Genomic DNA, 19,495 nt, shown 5'->3' with positions numbered 1-19,495 from the left:
AAAAAAAAAAAAAAAACTTAAAACAGAACCAGGTCCAAGCCCAAAAGGAAAAGGGGGTGATGGAAAGTAAAATAAGTCTGCAAAGTGGAACCTCTTTGGTCTGGCCTGATATGGGCCCAAATGAATACTGGTAGGATGCCAAATGGCAAAAACCGGGGGTGCAGAAGGAATAATAAAAAAACTAAAAGAAATATAAAATAAAATAAAAAAAAATAAAAAAAAAAAACAAAAACAGACCCAGGCCCAATCCCCCTCTTCAGAAACCCTAGGGTTTTCTCACCCCCAAACCCTCTAGGAGGTTCTCATTCGAAAAGAACTCCAAACCCATCCTCAGACTTCTCTCCCAAGAGTAGAAGACGTCTCCTCCATCTTCCGCCGACCAAACGACACTCTTGTATCCAAACGGCCACCGCTCCGGCAGCCACCGCGACGCCGACTGCCACCTTCTGCTGGCCACCGTACCGCAACGTCCATCATTCGAGGCGCTGCAACCACCATCTTCACGCGTCTTCTTCGCCTTATCTGAAGCATCAAGCCATCAACGGCGGCACCACCACGGCGACTCTCAACCGCGAATTGCAAACACCAAATTGTCAGTGAAGAGGACCTTATTCCCTCCCCTGCTTTGCTTCTTTGTGGATTTGATAAGAAAGAACGAAAAGGAAGAATGATGTTGAACAGTTGAAGGCGATGGTGGCCGATAGAGTGGCAATTCTTTCATAGAATATGAACCTGAGTGTGAGTGCTGGAAATTGGTCCCTGTTTTGGGTTATGGTTCTTGTTTCTATGGCTCGTGTTTGGATATTTGGTTGGCTTCTTTTCTTGCAGGTAAAGGGCGTTCGGTCATAAAGAGAAAGAGGATTTTTCTGTGTTGTAGTGTATAGGGTGAGATTGTGGGGGTAATGGTGTTGATGGGTATGAGGGGTGGAGGGATTGTTTGAATTTGCTTTTGTCTGTTCTGTTTTCGTGCTCAATAAAAACTATAAGTAAATATTAAAAACAGGACAATGGCCGAATGAGATGTCAATTGATGGCTTTGGATGTCGGAGGGTAGACGAAGTATGGCAGAGAACTAAAATATTGGGTGATGATGGAGAACAAAAGCACAACACTCACCACACTTCCATATTCAACAGAGCAACATTAAGCTTAAAAAGATGAAAAATACAGTATAGTATGGAAACCTTCATCACAGAAACAAGTGAACGAAATTTACCTCTCGGAGTTCTGGCTTATCCTCTATTGTCGCCGGTGACAGCTACAATCCAAATGACTCCTCTGATCACTTCTTCCTCTGCCTGGTTAATCCGTTTCCCTTCCTTTCCTCAGTTTCACCCTCTTGATGCTCTCTAACTTTCCAAAATCCTCTAATCGTTTTTTTTCCTCTCTCCAATCCCAATGAAAATTCACTCTAACCAATCTTCTCTCCCCCTTTTCGACATGCCCCCTCCACACACACCACCTCTTCCACGTTTTTTATTTTCTTCTTTTTTTTATTTTCAATTTTTTTATTTCAATTTTATTTTATTTTTAATTTTATTTTTAATTTTTTAACCAATCTTGTCTCCCCCTTTTCGACACGCCCCCTCCACACACACCACCTCTTCCACGTTTTTTATTTTCTTCTTTTTTTTATTTTCAATTTTTTATTTCAATTTTATTTTATTTTTAATTTTATTTTTAATTTTTCAATTATTTTGATTAATTAACTCTTATTAAAACAAAATGTATATAAGAAATAAAATAGAAATTGAATTAAAAGCAAAAATTAAAATAGAATAAAACAATAAAGTAAAATAAAATAACAGGAAAACAATACAAAGCCAATAAAAACACATTTTCCACTATCCGGACAAAATTGAGTGTTGACACATGTTGCTGTGGTGTATAAGGACAAGTAGATTGATGTAAGATACCATGGGAACTAAAGATGGCAGAAAAGGAGGATGAGAAATACTCTTTTGCATTATTACTTCTTAATATTTTGATTACTTGACCAAATTGATTCTTGATTTCATTCAAAAAAGATGTAAAGATAGTTAATAATTCAGAACGATTTTTCATAAGATAAACCCAAGTACATATTGAATATTATAATAAAGGTAACAAAGTATCTAAAACCAAAGGAGGAGATAAAACTAGGTCCCCATATATCAGAATGAATGATGGAAAAACTAGAATTACATATTGAGTGAGACCTTTTAGGAAAGGAAGATCGAATATGTTTCCCTAATTGACATGACTCACATTCTAAGGTTTGGAGATCACTAAGTTCAGGACACTTCTTTTTTAATTTGGACAAATGAGGATGGCCAAGTCGATCATGTAGCACTTTAGGATTAGGAGTAGCAACACAGGACACCCTTGGACGAGATCCATAATCGTATAATCCGCCAGCTTCGTATCCTTCTTCAATCTGTCTCCCCGAACCACGCTCCTATATAACAAAAGATTTATGGTCAAAGGTTATGGCTTGGGGAAATTAAATTAAAAGGACAAAGTTGAGATTGAGGAAGGGAGATAAGGAAACATGACCGACTCCTTTAGAGGAAGTTTTAGATCCATTTGCAAGGATTATCAAATGAGGTTTTTCTCGAAAAGAAATAGATGAGAACAAAAGAGGTATTACCAGAAATGTGATCAGAAGCACCTGAGTCAATTACCCATGAATTTTGACCTTCCATGGATTGAGAAATGCAGGCTGTAGATGTACTGGGAGATTGAGATGGTTTTGCCAAGCTGATGGACTTTAACCTTAAATATTCATGATATTCATCCTCGGTGAACTTAGAAGTGGAAGTTTTAGTCTTCAGAGTGGAAGTTTCAGTCTTCGAAATATTGGCAGTCTTGGAAGGGAAACCATGTAAGGAATATCAATTCTCTTGAGTGTGACCCATCCTTTTACAGTATATGCATTGAGGACGTCCTCGACCTACTCGTCCCCCTCCTCTTGTGCCACGTCCTCCTCTTCCTCGTGCGACAACCATGACAGATGGTTCCGCTTGTTCATGCACTTCCTGAATTTGAGGTACCGGGACACGGAGAAGGCGAGTGGTCAATGTTTCCATGGAGGGGACCTAATGACTAGTCAGAAGTTGATCTCTAAGATGATCAAAATCGGGATGTAGGGCACGAAGGATCAACACCATGTAATATTTGTCTAGTTTCTTTTTTATATCCTCTAATGGGTCTGCTTCCAAAAACATCCAGAGTTCTTCTACGATAGATTGGGCTTCAGCTATGAAGGACGCCATATCATGGTCTACCATTTTAAGAGATGCAAGCTTGTTCACAATGTCATAGAGACGTTGAATATCGTTGGCATAAATGCTTTGAGCTTTCTTCCAAAAGGAGTGACAAGTTTTGAAAACCCTCAGAAATATAAGAAGTTTGGGTTCCACTGATTGACATAATAGGGCACACAACTGGAAATCTACTTGTTTCCACTGATAAGCCTTTTCAGTAGGCACATGGCTTCCATCTCAAGGTGGTCATAAAGTCCTTAACCAAGGAACCACATTTCAACGGCAGCAGACCATGATAGATAATTTTTTCCATTTAGCTTCACGAAGGTAATCGATGGACTTCTAGAGAAGGAAAGAGTATTGCTAGACACCATTTTTGAAAAAGACGAATCATACTATCGAGGAACAAGAAAACCCTAAGGGTTTAGATGGACGAAACTGCCAACGGTGGACAGTGTCAGGTGGGACAACGGGATCGACCTGATACCAAGCTGAATATAGTGAAAACTCTCTTATATTCAATACACATATAGTTCTCTATTTATAATAGAACATGTACGCCAATCCTAAAGCGAGTTGAGAACCCATAAAACTCTATTGATTTTGGTTAAAAAATCATAAATTTAGAATCAGTAAAACTCTATTTATTAATGGATAATTAAAAATAAAGTTAATTGACCATTAAAATGCTTTTTTTTTATTCGCAAGTTAGGTAGCTTTTTTTCTCTATTTTGGGCCTCACAATTATCTAAATAAGATTTGTTTTTCGTAAAAAAAATATTAAAACTAATTAGTTTCTTAATTTGGTTTGAAATATAATTCGTTTTTTTAAAGTTAAACTCAATTTGAAAACAATATTTTAAAAGAGTTATAAGATAACCATTTTTTAACTAATTATTAAATTAAATCAAATCTAAAACCAATCTAAAAGAATAAAAAAAATATTATTATGACATTAAACCATCAAAACTAATATTAAATGAATGGTTGAAGATTGATGATAATAATAACCCTCCTTAGATTTTGGGTATGTGTTCATTTATATGCGTTAAAAGATTTCAATTTTTAAAACCTCACCCTAAAAATTGTTAAAAAAAAATAACATACAACCTGCCCAATCTATATTTAACATATCAATGGTAGATTAAGTCAAAACGAGCCAATTTTGTTACTTCTAAAATTGATTATATTAATTTAGTACACAATATATTAAAGTAATGAAGTAATTAATAATTATTTGTTATATTTTACAAACGTAATTTCTTATCATAAAAAGTATGTATCAACTAGTATAAAGTTAGCTGTTGTAATTCAATAATGATTTACAACACTCCGATTATTTTGGGATTAGATAGTGAAAAATAAAAAAATAAAATAAAAACTAAATAGTTCATTAATTTGTTTTGAAAACTGTATCCGAAATATGTCACCCGTAATTTTGTTTAACTTTGACTTATTATTTAACTAACAAAATATAAGAAAAAAGAGATACGATGGAAAACTACGATTTATTTTTAGGAGTTAAAAAATAATAATTATCTTCCACTGTTATGGAAAATCTGAAAAAGTGTGACAAGTGTCTTCCATTATTCTAGAAAAACTTAGAGAGACGTGACACTTGTCTCCACTAAAGAAAGGATTTAAATGAGGTGTGACACATGATAAATTAAATAGGTTCAAAGAAGTGTTTTTCCTTGCAAATAATTAATTTTGTTTATAAAGAAATACTTAATTTATATTAATTTATAATTTCATTAACTAAAAACCAAGGTTAACATGTAAGTGAGTGTAACAATTGATAATTACATACGACACAATTAGTTACTACACTGATACCGATTCTAGGAAACCAGAATTATGTTTTTAATTTTCGAAATTTTAATCTATTTAATTTTATTTCATATTTAATCTTTATAAATTATATAAATGTTGTTCATTATTTCCTCTTCAGAGATAGACAGGGAACTAAAAGTATATTACTTTCAAAATCTAAACAGTAAAAGTAAAATTTTAAAAATACTAAAAAATTAAACAAAAAGAAGATTAAATTTATATATAAAAAATACTCTTGTAAAATTTTGTAAGTTTAATTAAATTTCAACTTCATATGAAATTTGAGTAATTTCAATTGAAGCTTTATTAAAAAAAAGTTTGAGTTTATTAAAAATTCATCATTTTTATATTTCCTTAATTAAGTTTCCATGTTTAATTTTTTTTTATTAATTGTAGGTGGGTATTACTAAATGTATTATCTTTTAAATGTATTATCTTTTAGTTAAATCTTTGAAGTTATAATATGTTAGTTTTGAAGCTCTAGAAATAAATGTGACACCATCTGAGTGTTCATTTTCCTAATAAAAACAAAATTAGTCCTTCGGACAACATAACAGTAATTTGTAGTCGAAAGGTAAAAATAGTGGCATTAGTTCATAAGGACAGAATATTGGATTTGTATATCTTGGGAGAATCCACCAAAATTATACTTTTTAGTTGAAATTTGTGGTTGAACACCAAATCATGACCCCAAGAAAATAACATTCATTTATTCAGAATTTATAATGATAGGAATTGAATGTCAAACAACATTTTTATTGAAATATACTAACCTAATAATTTAAGAAGTGGATTTTAATTAAGACATGAGGTTATAAATATAATTTTCTCATTGAAAACATTTTTTATTTTAAAAATATAATTCAATAATAAATAATAAATATTTTTAAGTTGAAAAGTAAATAAAATACAATTAAATTAGATTTTATGAGACTTTAAAAAATTATTTTAACTTTTTTATAAGACATGTGTTAATTTTTTTATCTTTTCTATATTGTTTAGTTAAAAAATATTAAATTTTCAATACACAAAGTTAAATTGTATTGATTTCTTAAATTGATTCACATCTTACATTTTTCCTTTTCTCTTCTTTAATAATATTATCTTCTCCAATAATTTCATACTTTCTCGTTAAAACAATTTATAAAGCCATTTATATCTACATGGTTTCAAAATAATATTTTTTTAGTAATTTTCACATGTTTTTCGTCATTTTAATCATTTATGAAACTTAAATTTAAAACTCATTTTTCATTAGCACTAATTCATTACACAAAATTCATTCTCTTTTATAAAAGTATAGGAAAAAAAAAAGTCTAAGAATCCATGCTATTAGATTTTACATCAACCATTCTAGTTTTTTATTTTTAAAATCTAACACTCACGAGTCCTATATATTTTGTACATATAAGAAGTTTTATTTGTGATTTCACTTTTTAAAGAATTATATAAAAAACATAAACATGAGATTATGATGATCTAGAATTGATAACTTCTGACAACAAAGTGGTTCTGAAATGTTTTTATTGAACAGCCAACGCTTAATGTATAAGAAATGAAATTCATAAATACATACTCCAAATGGTTGAATGAAGTCTACATTCCTAAACTCTTCCAATAAACAAAGTGATCAAATTGAGATTCCTTCCTTTAGTCCTCACAGAAGCTTTTATGAGAAGGCACGACTGTCATGGCTTTCTCGATAATAATGTATGATTTCTTTAAACTCCCTTATTAATTCATCAGTCGTAACGTCTCCAACTTCTTCTTCATCATCATTTGAATCTGATATAAACATTTCTCTACAACCGCATATGAACGATAAAAATATGTAATACCAACTAAGGAATCCTGTTATGCAACTCAGCACCACATGTGTTGCAGATGCAGTTGCATCTATGGAGACTAAAACATAGTAGGACACAAATGATGCCAACAATAGAGGCACCACCAAACCAGGAATACGAATCATGATATTAAAATATATTTTTCTAAAATTGAGTCTACTATTGATAATTGAAGGTCTTTCAAAAGTCATGGCACTTAGAATATTACTGGAATAAAAATAAAAACTGAAAATAAATATTAACTATCTTAAAAATAAAATTTACTTACTCTATCATAAAATAATAGTGTACCTAAATAAACAAAAAATCTAACTACCTATCTGATAACGGTTTAAAAACCGTTATTTTCATACTTAATTTTGATATCAAATGCACCCTTGTTGACTTACAAACTTGCTTGGAATCATGATTTTTCTTTAGTTTTGTGAATAAGAGAGTTGAGGACATGTTTTATGATTTTATCAATAAATTCCCTTAATTTTGTAGGTTTTTGCAATGATTTGAAAGAAGGGTTGAAGTATCATGGGTTGCAGTGCAGAAAAGTAAAATAAAATGCAGAAAAGTCAACCAATCAACCAGAAAAGTCAACTAGTCAACCAGAAAAGTCAATCAGTCAACTAGAAAAGTCAACTAGTTGACCATAATGTTGACCAGAGCGTTGAGCGGTAGTTTTGGGCGCTGAGCACCGTTTTTGAGTGTTGAGCGCTGGGGACGTGGGCTTGGACCTGTTTTCTGCGATTTTTATGCCCTATTTAAAGGCCAAAACTGGTAACGGTTTAAAACACTGTTATTTGCTATGTGATTTTGATACTAAAAGCACCCTTTTTCACTTAGAAACTTGCTTGGACTCATGTGTTTTCAATAAATTGTGTGAATAAGAGAGTTGAGGTTGATTTCAACAGTTTTCTAACAAATTCCCCTTGTTTTGACAGAGATTGAAACAATACTGGAAGAAGAAGTGAAAAGCCAAGAAGATGGAGCTCAAGAGGGGTCAAAAAGGCACCAAGAAGAGGGAAAACGCGAAGCCCGAGCGACAGGAACGAGAAAACTGCGCGAGCAGAATCACCGCTGGTCGCCCGGGCGGTGGCCCCAACGCCCTAGCGACGAACGCTAGAAGCTTGGGCATCCAAATCTGACGCCCAAGCCCAACATGCCCCTCAAATCTCGCCCAGGCGAGCTCCCTACGACGCCTGGGCAATACATCACTTGGATCGGGCTCTGTTTCTGCTCTGATTTGATTCTTTCGGACCGGACTGCACTTTGGGACGCGTCTGACACTATTTAAAGGACCCTAGGGCTCTAGGTTTTGCATCCCTGGCAGAAGAGAGCATAGAAATACACTCCTAGTCAATTCTTAGTCTTTCATTCTCCTTCTTTTCTTCCATTGTTCGTAGGTTCCCTCATGTCTATGGGGAACTACTTTCTATTTATTGTTGGGGAATGATGTAACCTTGTAAACTCTCATGTATTTGAATTAATTCTTAATTCTATATGATTTTTTCATTAATTGTTAGAGTAATTTATTTGTTCTTATTGCTTACTTATACAATAGCATGATTTGTGAGTTGCATGAGTGCCGACAGGTTCCTTTCAATTCAGGTCCTTGTTAAATTACTCCTAAGGGTTATATTGCTCAGACATGAGGGTATGGGTCTTAGTCATCTTAACCTATTGATCTTCACATCTTTTTACCATGAATGCTAGGAATTGTATGAACTGGTAATTAGAGACAAGCTTATTTACCGAGACATCGGGTTTAAGTGTTTTAGTGAGGGACGTTTGTATTAATGAATAAAGAAGAATTCTTATATACATGAGAGGGAACTTGGTGAAATCTAACCCCAACAACATACCCATCTCATATCAATCAACCTCCATTCATCTTTGTGCTCTTTTGCCACTAATCAATTTTATTTTGTTTTATTTTATTATTTTTGCAATACAACCCATGATCTCTTTTATTTTGAGTCTTAATTAATCTTGTTTTCACACAATTGTTCAGTACTGGGAGTCCTCTAGGATACGATACTTGGTCTTATCATTTTATATTACTTGTGCGACTCGGTACACTTGTCGATTTGCCCTAACAAACGTTTTAGGGTTTGTATCTTTTGATGGCTTAGACACAGAAACACACTTTTGTTTTCTACTAACCGTTATTTTCATACTTAATTTTGATATCAAATGCACCATTGTTGACTTATAAACTTGCTTGGAATCATGATTTTTCTTTAGTTTTGTGAATAAGAGAGTTGGGGACATGTTTTATGATTTTATCAATAAATTCCCTTGATTTTGTAGGTTTTTGGAATGATTTGAAAGAAGGGTTGAAGTATCAAGGGTTGCAGTGCAGAAAAGTAAAATAGAATGCAGAAAAGTCAACCAGTCAACCAGAGAAGCCAACCAGCCAACCAAAAAAGTCAACCAGTCAACCAGAATAGTCAACCAGTTGACCATAATGTTGAGCAGAGCGTTGAGCGCCAGTGCTGCAAGACACTGAGTGTCGTTTTTTAGCGCTGAGCGCTGGGGACGCAGGCTTAGACCTGTTTTCTGCGAGTTTTATGATCTATTTGGGCTTAGACTTGTTTTCTGTTATTTTTATACCCTATTTAAAGGCCATAACGTTTTAGAGTTTGTAACTTTTGATGGCTTAGACACATAAACACACTTTTCACCCCTTTGGGGGTAGATTTGGAGATGGTGACAACTCTCCTTTTCTCCTTTTTAGGGTTTATATCTCTTTCATTCTATTATTCACCTAGTTTATCCATGACGATGGAGAACTAACCTTATTTGTTGCTGGGGAAAGATGTAACCTCTAAACTCTCTTATATTGAAATTCTTATTTTATTCATATGCTTATATTATCAATTGTTTGAGTTTTCTTTTCTGAGGTTAATGCATACATCATTTAACTCATTCGATTGTATGATCCTTGATTTTGTCGATACGGAGACGTACCGGGAAGTCTCGAACTGATTATAATTCTCTTGATTAAGAAATATTGCCTAAGATAGGAGTAGGACGATCAATTGTTTTTGCTTCTGTAATTTAATGCATTGGTAATTACTAGGGAGACTAGAGATAGTAAACTAGTAATTGGTAATAGGCTCTTTTCGCCGAGAGATCAGATTTAGAGTAGATTAGAAAGTTTGCATGACATTGATAATAAAACGAATTTAATTAGAATAGTAGATATATAAGAGTGATTAGGTGAAATCTGAACCCTAGCAACAAACCCATCTCATATTATCAACATCATCCATCCATTATTGTCGTGAGTCTCTTAGGAAAACGATACTTGATCTTACCACTTATTATTACTTGATACGATTTAGTACACTTACCAGAGTGTTAACACTAGCCCTATTGATCTCTAAAAATCAAACTAAATATTATGTTATAAGCAAAACTAATAAGACAAAATTATTAATAAAACTCTAAAATTTAAATTTATCTCAACAAATATCTCATGAAATTTTCAATCTTTTTATATCAGATCTTATATTTATCTATTGTAATTTCTTTATCTACTTATTAATTTCTTTATTCTTTATGGCTATATTATGTAATTTAAATATCTCTATCTCTTTTTCAAATATATAATATCAAAAACAAATATTCTTTCTTATCTTTCAATATCTTCTTCTTTATTTATTCAACATTGATCAAGTACCGGATATTGAGAGCATTCCATTTAAAAAAATAAATGAAAAAGTAATTATTCTTTTTCTTAATGATTTACAAATTCATACAATTTTTTATTATCTATTTTTTAACTCCTCATGACTGTTTATCTGTTTGTCAGAATATCTCTAAGAAATCTATAAAAATAGAATAATTTTATTATTTTTAGAGTTGTTTAATAAAGCAATTATTGTCACTTTCATATATTTAATTATCTTAACACGATATCTTTTTCAATTTACCATCTTTTTATACTTTAAATTTGAATTTAATTTAAAAAAATAGTGATGAGAAAATTAACTATAATATTTATGACGGTAAAAGTAATCTATCTTGATTCTATAATTATGATTTACAATTTAAATGTATTATTTTATCATACATTTTAAATATTATATAATATGATTTATATATTAACAGTTATTTGTTGTTAATTTTTGTTATAAAAAATTTTGTTCTAGTTTTTAGTTCAACAAAATAAACATTAACTATATGAATTATATCTAAATTATAGTTATTAATGATAAGAAAAATAACTACAAACCTGTTAAGAACTAAAATAAATCTAAGATAAAATTTATGAAATAATTATTAGTTAATTTAGTTTAATGCTTATAAAGGTTAAGTATTTATTCATTTTCTACTATCCATTAGTGAAAAAGGAATAAAAGTAACGTTGTGAGAATAAAGTGGCATTTTCATTAACAATTTATTTACTTTTAAATAAAATATTTTATGATTTTATTTTTACTCAATTTTTTAAAATTAAACAATCAATATTTTTATTAGTTTTTATTTATTGCTTTTATTTTGTTAGTTAAAGTCTAAAATTAAAGAGGACGGGAAAAAATTTATAAAATCATCGTGTATCCACCTCTTCATAGAAAAATCTGTATACGAGTTGAATGAACAAAGGCTCAAGAACAAGATTCTCAAGAAAATGTCCTATTCCGTATTATGGTTGAAAAATCAAGAGTTAAAAGTTTCTTAAGAGGAAGAGGTATGAGAATGAGCTTTATATTTCTTTAATTATAATTATAATTGTACTGGATAACTGGACATGTCGGACGACTCACATGACTTAGGAATGTCGGTGAAGCCGGTTTGCGGTAACAGTAACCTTTCAGTCTTCACATTAAAGGTTTATTATAATTCCCTCACATAAAATGTGGGTGATAGTCTCTCTCGGACGACGCAGAGTCTAATCTCACAATAATTAAAGTAAACAATGATTAATGGTAATGGACTGTAATTGGGACGATTGTTAAGACATCGTTAATCATGGGTTTATGTCAAAAACTATAAATACGGGTCAAAGGCAAGAGATAGGTGGTTCGCATTTATTGTGCATTTATTACTGATTTGTGATTACTGTACGAATCTTATACTGACCTAAGCATCGAAGTATCTTTTGTAGGTACATCTCCAGACGGGAACAAAAAGAGAGAGAGAGAAGAAGAGTGGATAGACAGTCGAGAAGACAAATTGTGAAGGTGTTGGCAGTGACTCGACCTCGCAAACGAAACATTGTGAAGGTAGCCTTGGCATTACTCAACACCTCCAGAAGACTCAGCCCGTGCTTCCAGAGCCACCAAGTGGTCGTCAAGACCGACCATCCTATTTTAAAGATCCTTTGGAAGCCCGATCTACTCAAGCGGATGGTAGGATGGGCAGTCAAACTATCAGTGTTTGGGTTACGCTATTAACCAAGGGGGTCGGTCAGTGGACAACACCTAGTAGACTTCACAGTAGAGCTCCCTCAGATAATCACAAGTGATGAGTGGAACTTATATATAGATTAAGCGTACGAAAGAATGAACGAAGGTGCTGGAGTGGTGTTCAAAGGACCGAATGGTTTCTTGTTGGAGCATTCTCTAGTGTTCAAGTTCAAGGCGTCCAACAACCAGGCGGAATATGAGGCTTCAATGGCAGGATTGGAACCAGAACAAGACATGGGTGTCCGCTGTTTGACATGTCGCACTGACTCGCAGTTAGCGGTCAGCCAAATGAATGGAGACTTTCAGGTCAAGGACCACCACTTGCTAAGATACTTCCACAAAGCCTCAGCGTTAGCTAAAACTTTTCACAAAATAGAAATCAAACATATTCCCCGTGAGGATAACGCCTGGGCGAACATGCTTTTCAAGCTCAGCAAAGGTAAGGAAAGAGGGCAGTTGACCACGATCATCCGGCAGGTATTGTTGTAGCCTTTGATGGAATGCCTCACTACGACTACAACGGAAACAGACGATTGGAGGGTAGAAATAAAAAAACTCATGAGCAAACAGGACAGTGGGGAGACCATCCATCCGGTGGACGCAAAGAAAATTGTGCGATACATCTTGATAGGAGGGGATCTTTATGGGAGGGGGTTCTCCACCCCTCTCCTTAAGTGTTTATTCGGGCAAGAATCCCAATACGTGTTGGATGAGTTACATAATAGGATTTGTGGTTTTCACACCGGATGTCGAACCCTTAAAGCTTGAGCGATCAGAGTCGGGTACTTCTGGCCCACAATGGAAGAAGATGTTCGACTATTCGTGCAGAGGTGCAACGCATGTCAAGCCCACGCCAACGACTTCCACGCTTCTCCCACCAAGCTTCATAGTATCATCTCTCCCTGGCCGTTCGCCTAGTGGGGAATGGACATCGTCAACCTCTTTCCCCCCAGAGGAGCACAAAAGAAGTTCCTCCTAGTCACAATCGACTATTTCACCAGGTGGGTGGAGGCTAAAGCATTGGCGACCATCACAATGCAACAAGTGTAGAAGTTTGTGTGGAAACTAGTTTGCCGGTTTCGTCCCCCGTGGACAATGGTAACAGACAACAGACAATAGTTTATCGATAAGAAACTAGGTGAGTTTTATAAAGAGTTCGGTATCAAGCATGCCACCAGTTCGGTTGAGCACCCTCAGATGAACGGTCAAGCCGAAACGGTAAACAAAGCGATAGTCGCCAAGCTCAAAAGGAGGCTGGGGAGAGGAAAGGTGCCTAGGTGGATGAACTCCCTGAGGTTTTTGTTGGCATATAGGTGTACTCCACATTGATGCCATGCTTTCGGTCGAGCTAGGAGAACCTTCCTTACGACGACAATTAGAAGATATCAACTTAAATGAGGAAAAGTTGAAGATAGAACTGGAGACTCTAGAAGAATGTCGAGACCGAGCAGCACTCAGGGCTGAAACGTGCAAACGAATGGTAAAGAGAAGGTACAACACTAAGGTCTGACCGCGAAGCTTTCAAGAAGGAGCTATGGTGTGGAAGAAGACCAAAGAGGCTTGCCGAACAACGTCCCATGGCAAGCTAGCAACCAAATGGGAAGGGTCCTTCAAGATTGCCGAAGCGTTGGGAAACGGAGTGTACCGCCTTGCCCACCCGGACAACCAGCTCATTCCAAACACTTGGAACGCCTCTCATTTAAAATTTTATTTCAGTTAAAACTTCATGTATTGTATTTCTCTCTTTTGTATGGTTAATGCAATACTCAGGACTTATGTTCTCGGCTCAACATTTCGAACAATATTCAATGACAAATAATTAGAGACTGAAACCCAAATTTATAAACGGAGAGTTCCGAAAGGAACCACTGTCAACTTAGTTGGGCGGTGAACGACGAGTTAACTTTTAGAACCACTGCCGCCTGACTATAAAACCCAAGTTGATGAGCGAGGAATTTCGAAAGGAATCACTATCAACTTGGCCGGGCGGTGAACGTCGAGTTCAATCTCTTAACCATTGTCACCCGGTCAATAAATTCCCAGTTGATGAACGGAGAATCCCCTTAGGGAATCACCGTCAACTTGGTCGCGTGGTAACGGTGAGTTCAACCTCTTAACCACTGCCGCCTAGTTAATAAATTTCCAATTGATGAACGGAGAATACCCTTAGGGAACCACTATCAACTTGGTTGGGCGGTCAATGCCACCAGGATCTTGTCAACAATGTTAACACTAAAATGAAACATTCGTAATAGAAACTCTGCCCGTTCGGCAAACAAAAGCAAACATTTGTGTAACTACGCCAACCGGAGGTACAATATATTCATACGAGCAAAAGGCGCAGAAATTGCGTTGATCCAAAGTATACCAATTGGTCGATGACGCAAACACGCGTTAAACCTAAGTGTTTGACGTTCGACATCATTACACAAAATGAACAAAAAACTTAACCAAAAAGCCTAAAATCTACTTGGGCTCCCATAGCTCATTCATCCTCGTCGGCCGGATCTCCGTCAACCGAAACATCCTCGACGACCTCATTCTCCTCCTCATCAGCATGTTCGGCCTCACCCCCATCATCCTCCCCATCATCAGCATGAGCGGCCTCAACTTCGTTGATCAACATCATATGCCCACCGAACACGTCTTGGTTGATATCCAAATCTGAGGCTAAAGGATCCACCTACAAGAGAAAAGTCACTTGGCGCATAGCCTTATTTAAGCCTTCCTCATGTTCAATCACCACGTTTGTATTCAGAGTGGTGATCTTTTCGTTTGCCTTGATTAGTTCGGAGTAAGTTTTTGGCTCTAGTTTTTCACCCCGATTAGCTCAGTGGAAAGTCTTTCACTTTGGATGGCCAACTCATCCCCTTTTTTCCCCAGTCTTCTGACTTCGACCTTCAGCTTGACAACCTCTTCAGGTAGCGCGTCATCCCTTGCCCAGGTGACCTTCAGTGATTCGGCGGACTTGGTCAACTGACGATAAGCTTCATCCAATTCAGCTTGGAGGGTAGATCGTCGCTCGACACACACGGCGTGATCAACGACCAAATCTTCCAGCCGGATACGGAGCATCTCCAAAGTCTTCTTCTCTTCATCTAGCTCCCATTGAAGATTGCGGGCCTCCCGACGTTTAACGAGCTCAAATAGGCTCCAAGTCAACATGGCCCCTCGGGTAGTTAGTTCCATCGCAGCGGTTAAGAGCTCTCCCTCATACATCGGTTTGATGACTGCACGTTGAGAGGAACTTGCATGGAAGTTCACGTGATAGGTGGCGTGGAACTTTGGGTCAAAGACGCCGACCGGGATGGGGTGAGGCACACTTCCCTCTCGATGACTTTTCTTGGAGGAAGACTTCTCCCCCTACTTTGTTTTCCTCTTCTTCTCCAACGGAACGACCACCCCAGTAGGCGTCGTTTCTGAAGATTGCTCCAAGTTAACAACTGGCACACGGTTAGAGGCCTTGACAATAGTTACTTGGTTGGCAAAGGGAGCAGAATTGCGCCTTCCTGCATCTGTTGGACCCTGGCTAGAAGACGTCGACCGGTGGTCTGGACCTCTAGAGCTACTTACTCCCCTGCGACTTAGGGAGGAGGCAAAACTGGTCTTGCGTGGCTCCAACAAAAAAATGTAGCCTAGACAGAAAACAAAAATTTAGCTAAGTTAAACAACCAAATAGCAAATGTATTAATAACGATAATTCTTACCATTTCTGTGGTGCAATTTTCTTACCAAATCAACTTTCTTGAAGCTTGAAACCTGCTTAATCCTCTCTTTTACCAAACTTTGTGAATAAGTTTAGTTTAGGTTACACTTAGGGGTTTTCATCACTAATTTCTTCAATTTTGTAGGCAACTTGTGTGCATTGGATGAGCATCAAAACTATCAAGAGCTGGACCCAGGAAAAGCTGCAAAAGAAATTGATTATAAGGCACATGAAGATGTTCTCGCGCGTGCGCGCCCCACCAGTGGGGTTGAGTTTCTTTGGCCTCGTAGTTCCCACGCCTATGCACCCTAAAAGGGGGCTGAGAGCCTGTCTTCACGCAACTCTCGCACTTGGGCGCCCTTGAAGGGGGCCTGAGCACGACACTTGTTGATGTGGCACCCTAAACCTATTTAAAGCTACCATGCAACGAATGTGTCATCTTCTTAGCGGCTGAAGCACGAAAACACCATTTTGGACCTCTAGGAGCTAGTTTTGGGCAGTGGGAACTCTTCATTCATCTTCCTTGGGTCTCCATCTCTTCCATTTTCTTCCATTGTAAGCTCAAGCTCTCCATGACAATGGAGAGCTAAGTTCATTTTGTTAGGGAATGACGTAACTATGAAACTCTCTTGTAAATGCACTTGTTTTGAATGAATATAAGCTTCTTTCATTTGATTGTTAGTGTTTATTTCCTTCTCTTAAAGCTTGTTGTGACTTGATCAACCATAGCATGATTCTTTGGTTTGCTTAATATTGGGAAATATTATGTGAACCTTGAACTGGACTAAACACCTAAAGGAAATTGTATCTAGGCATAGAACTTGGACTTTTAATTGTCTTAAACCTCATTTCTTAATGTGGATGAACTTGTTAGGTTTTCCAAGGGATTGGAGTTTAATGAGTAAGTCTAGGTTCTCTCTCCAACAAGGGATTAGGTTTGAGTAACTTAGTAGGTTGGCAGGAACAATTTAATGAAGAAGAAGTAATGTGCATTTGCATGAGAGTGTAGTACGTAAAATCATTCTCCAACATTTTCAATCCATATCATCTTTAATCATTCCATTTCCAAGTGTTTTAACCCCAAAAGTTCAATTTACAACTAATGCACTATGTTTATTTTTATTGTACTAAATCACATTAAAAGGAATCATTCTTTAGTCTAAGTTAGTTGGAAATTATATGATTGTTTGGTGACACGAGTCTCATTGGGAAACGACATCTGGTCTTACCGGTTTTATTACTTGAAATTATTTGGTATTCTTGCCAAAGTCTTAACAAGTTTTTGGCGCCGTTGCTGGAGACTCGGTGTTAACACTTTACTTTTGTGTGATCTTTAACCAATTTAGGCTTTATTCTTATATTCTTTTCACCATGAATAATTTTTATCTTTTGTTAATTTTGGCTAACTTTGTGCTCTAGTATTGTTGTTTCTAGTCTATGCAGGACGTAATCCGTACTAAGAGCACAATATCATCTGAGCCTCTTCTTTCTGACCCTGAAGTTGAGAAGACAGCTCGAAGAAACAATAACAGAAGAAAAGAGAGAGAACAGGGCTTCAAGAGAAACTTCTCCCATACCTGTGATTCCTAAGCAACCCTTCTTCCCTATATCTGATGAGGAAGTGGAGGACATGACTGACAATCAGACTGGTCATGGTGAAGGGCAAGCTAGACGCACTTTGGAGGACTACTCCATATTTAATTTTCATTATATTTAACAATTTCAATTATTTTTAAAATTCAAATAAGTATTTATAATAAAAAATATTTAACAAAAAGAAATTAAACAACTTATTTATTTTATAATTATTCTTAATAAAAATTATTCTATAATTTAATAAATTTTTACAAAAACAAAAAATAAACACAGGTATTTTCAGTTATTTATTAAACTTATTCTTTAATTATTATTTTTTTAAGTAATTTGATTGATCGTTTTCCGTGGAGTTTTTCTTCAATAAACATTTATTTTATCATTAAAATTTGAAGTTGAAATTTTGTTTAAAAGAATTTAACTCGATTTACTCCAACCTATAATTTACTGGCGGCAGACTAATCATATCACAAAAAATATTTTAAATTTAAGTTAAATTAAAATTTATCCTTAAATTTAAATCTAAAATAACATTATAATTTTTTTAATTAAAGCTTTCTTACGTTAAAATATCTTATATGCAAATAAATTTTAATTTTAATTTCTCAATTTTTTTTCCTTTTAATTTTTAAAATGCAGTCTAAATACTATCATCTGTACTACATAGAGAACCAAAAGTAGTATATCTTAAAATCAGAATATTAAAAACTAAAACAAACATATTTTACCTTTAAAAAATATATCCTTGTATTTAAAATTTTTAAATTAAATAAATTAAAGTGGAAAATTCGTAAAAATGTTTCAGCTATGTTTTAAGAAGTTAATTTGTTAGGCTATCTAAAAAAAAGGAAACCCAAAAAATTTTCAGCTATGTTTCACAACCAATAATGAAGCATTTACATGATTTTTCTTTCTACGTTTACATGATTTCTTTCTATGCATTAATGAAACATTTATATACTTCAGATATGAAATTATTATATATTGCAAAATATAAAATTCAGGGAAACTTTAATATAAATCCTAAAACTAGAAGAAGAAGAATTAAGAAACGGGAAAAATTTATTTAGTTCTTTCGAGTTTGTATATATATATATATATTAATAATAATAATAATATATTATTATTTACTATTAATATTATTATTTTTATTATTTTGTATTTGTATCTAATTTTTATGTTTATAAAATGAAAGTGGTAGAAGTACTAATGAAGTTTTCTCTATACTTTACAATATATCACAAGTTCAAATCTGAACCATGTGAATGTTCTATTAATACAAAAAGAAAAAAACAAAGATCATTGAAGATAACGGAAAAGTGTAAGATACTTTTGAAATAAAAGAAAATAATAGAAAAATAAATAATATTTTTGAAATAAATAAAAATAGTGGAAAGGTTCAGAAACACTTGGTGAAGGAAGCAACACCCAAATTTTTACTCTAAATTGGGTGTTTCATCTTCCACCTCCAAGCTTTCATCCTGCACCTCCAAAAATTACCATTTCAACTTTAATTAATATTATTTTAATATTTTCTCTTTCTTCATAAAGTGATTCTGCACTCCTCTAACTTTTTTTCTTTTTTATTAAAGTCAACCTACACCCTTCTAATTTTTTCTCTCTTTTATTAAAGTTATCCTACATCATTTTAATAGATTTTAAAATTTATACAATTTTTATATAAATTTTCTAAATTTCATTTTGAGATTTAAAATTTAATAAAAATTTAATAATAATTTAATTTAATTTAAAATTTTAATATTATTTAATACACATTTCTATCTTAATAATTATTAAAGTATAATTTTAATTATTATAATAGTTATTTTAAAAAAATAAACAAGAAAAGTAACTAAAATAAAAGTA

The sequence above is a fragment of the Vigna radiata genome, chromosome 11, assembly GCF_000741045.1.
Source record: "Vigna radiata var. radiata cultivar VC1973A chromosome 11, Vradiata_ver6, whole genome shotgun sequence".
NCBI classification, from domain to species: Eukaryota; Viridiplantae; Streptophyta; class Magnoliopsida; order Fabales; family Fabaceae; genus Vigna; species Vigna radiata.
Note: the sequence above shows the minus strand (reverse complement) of the source record.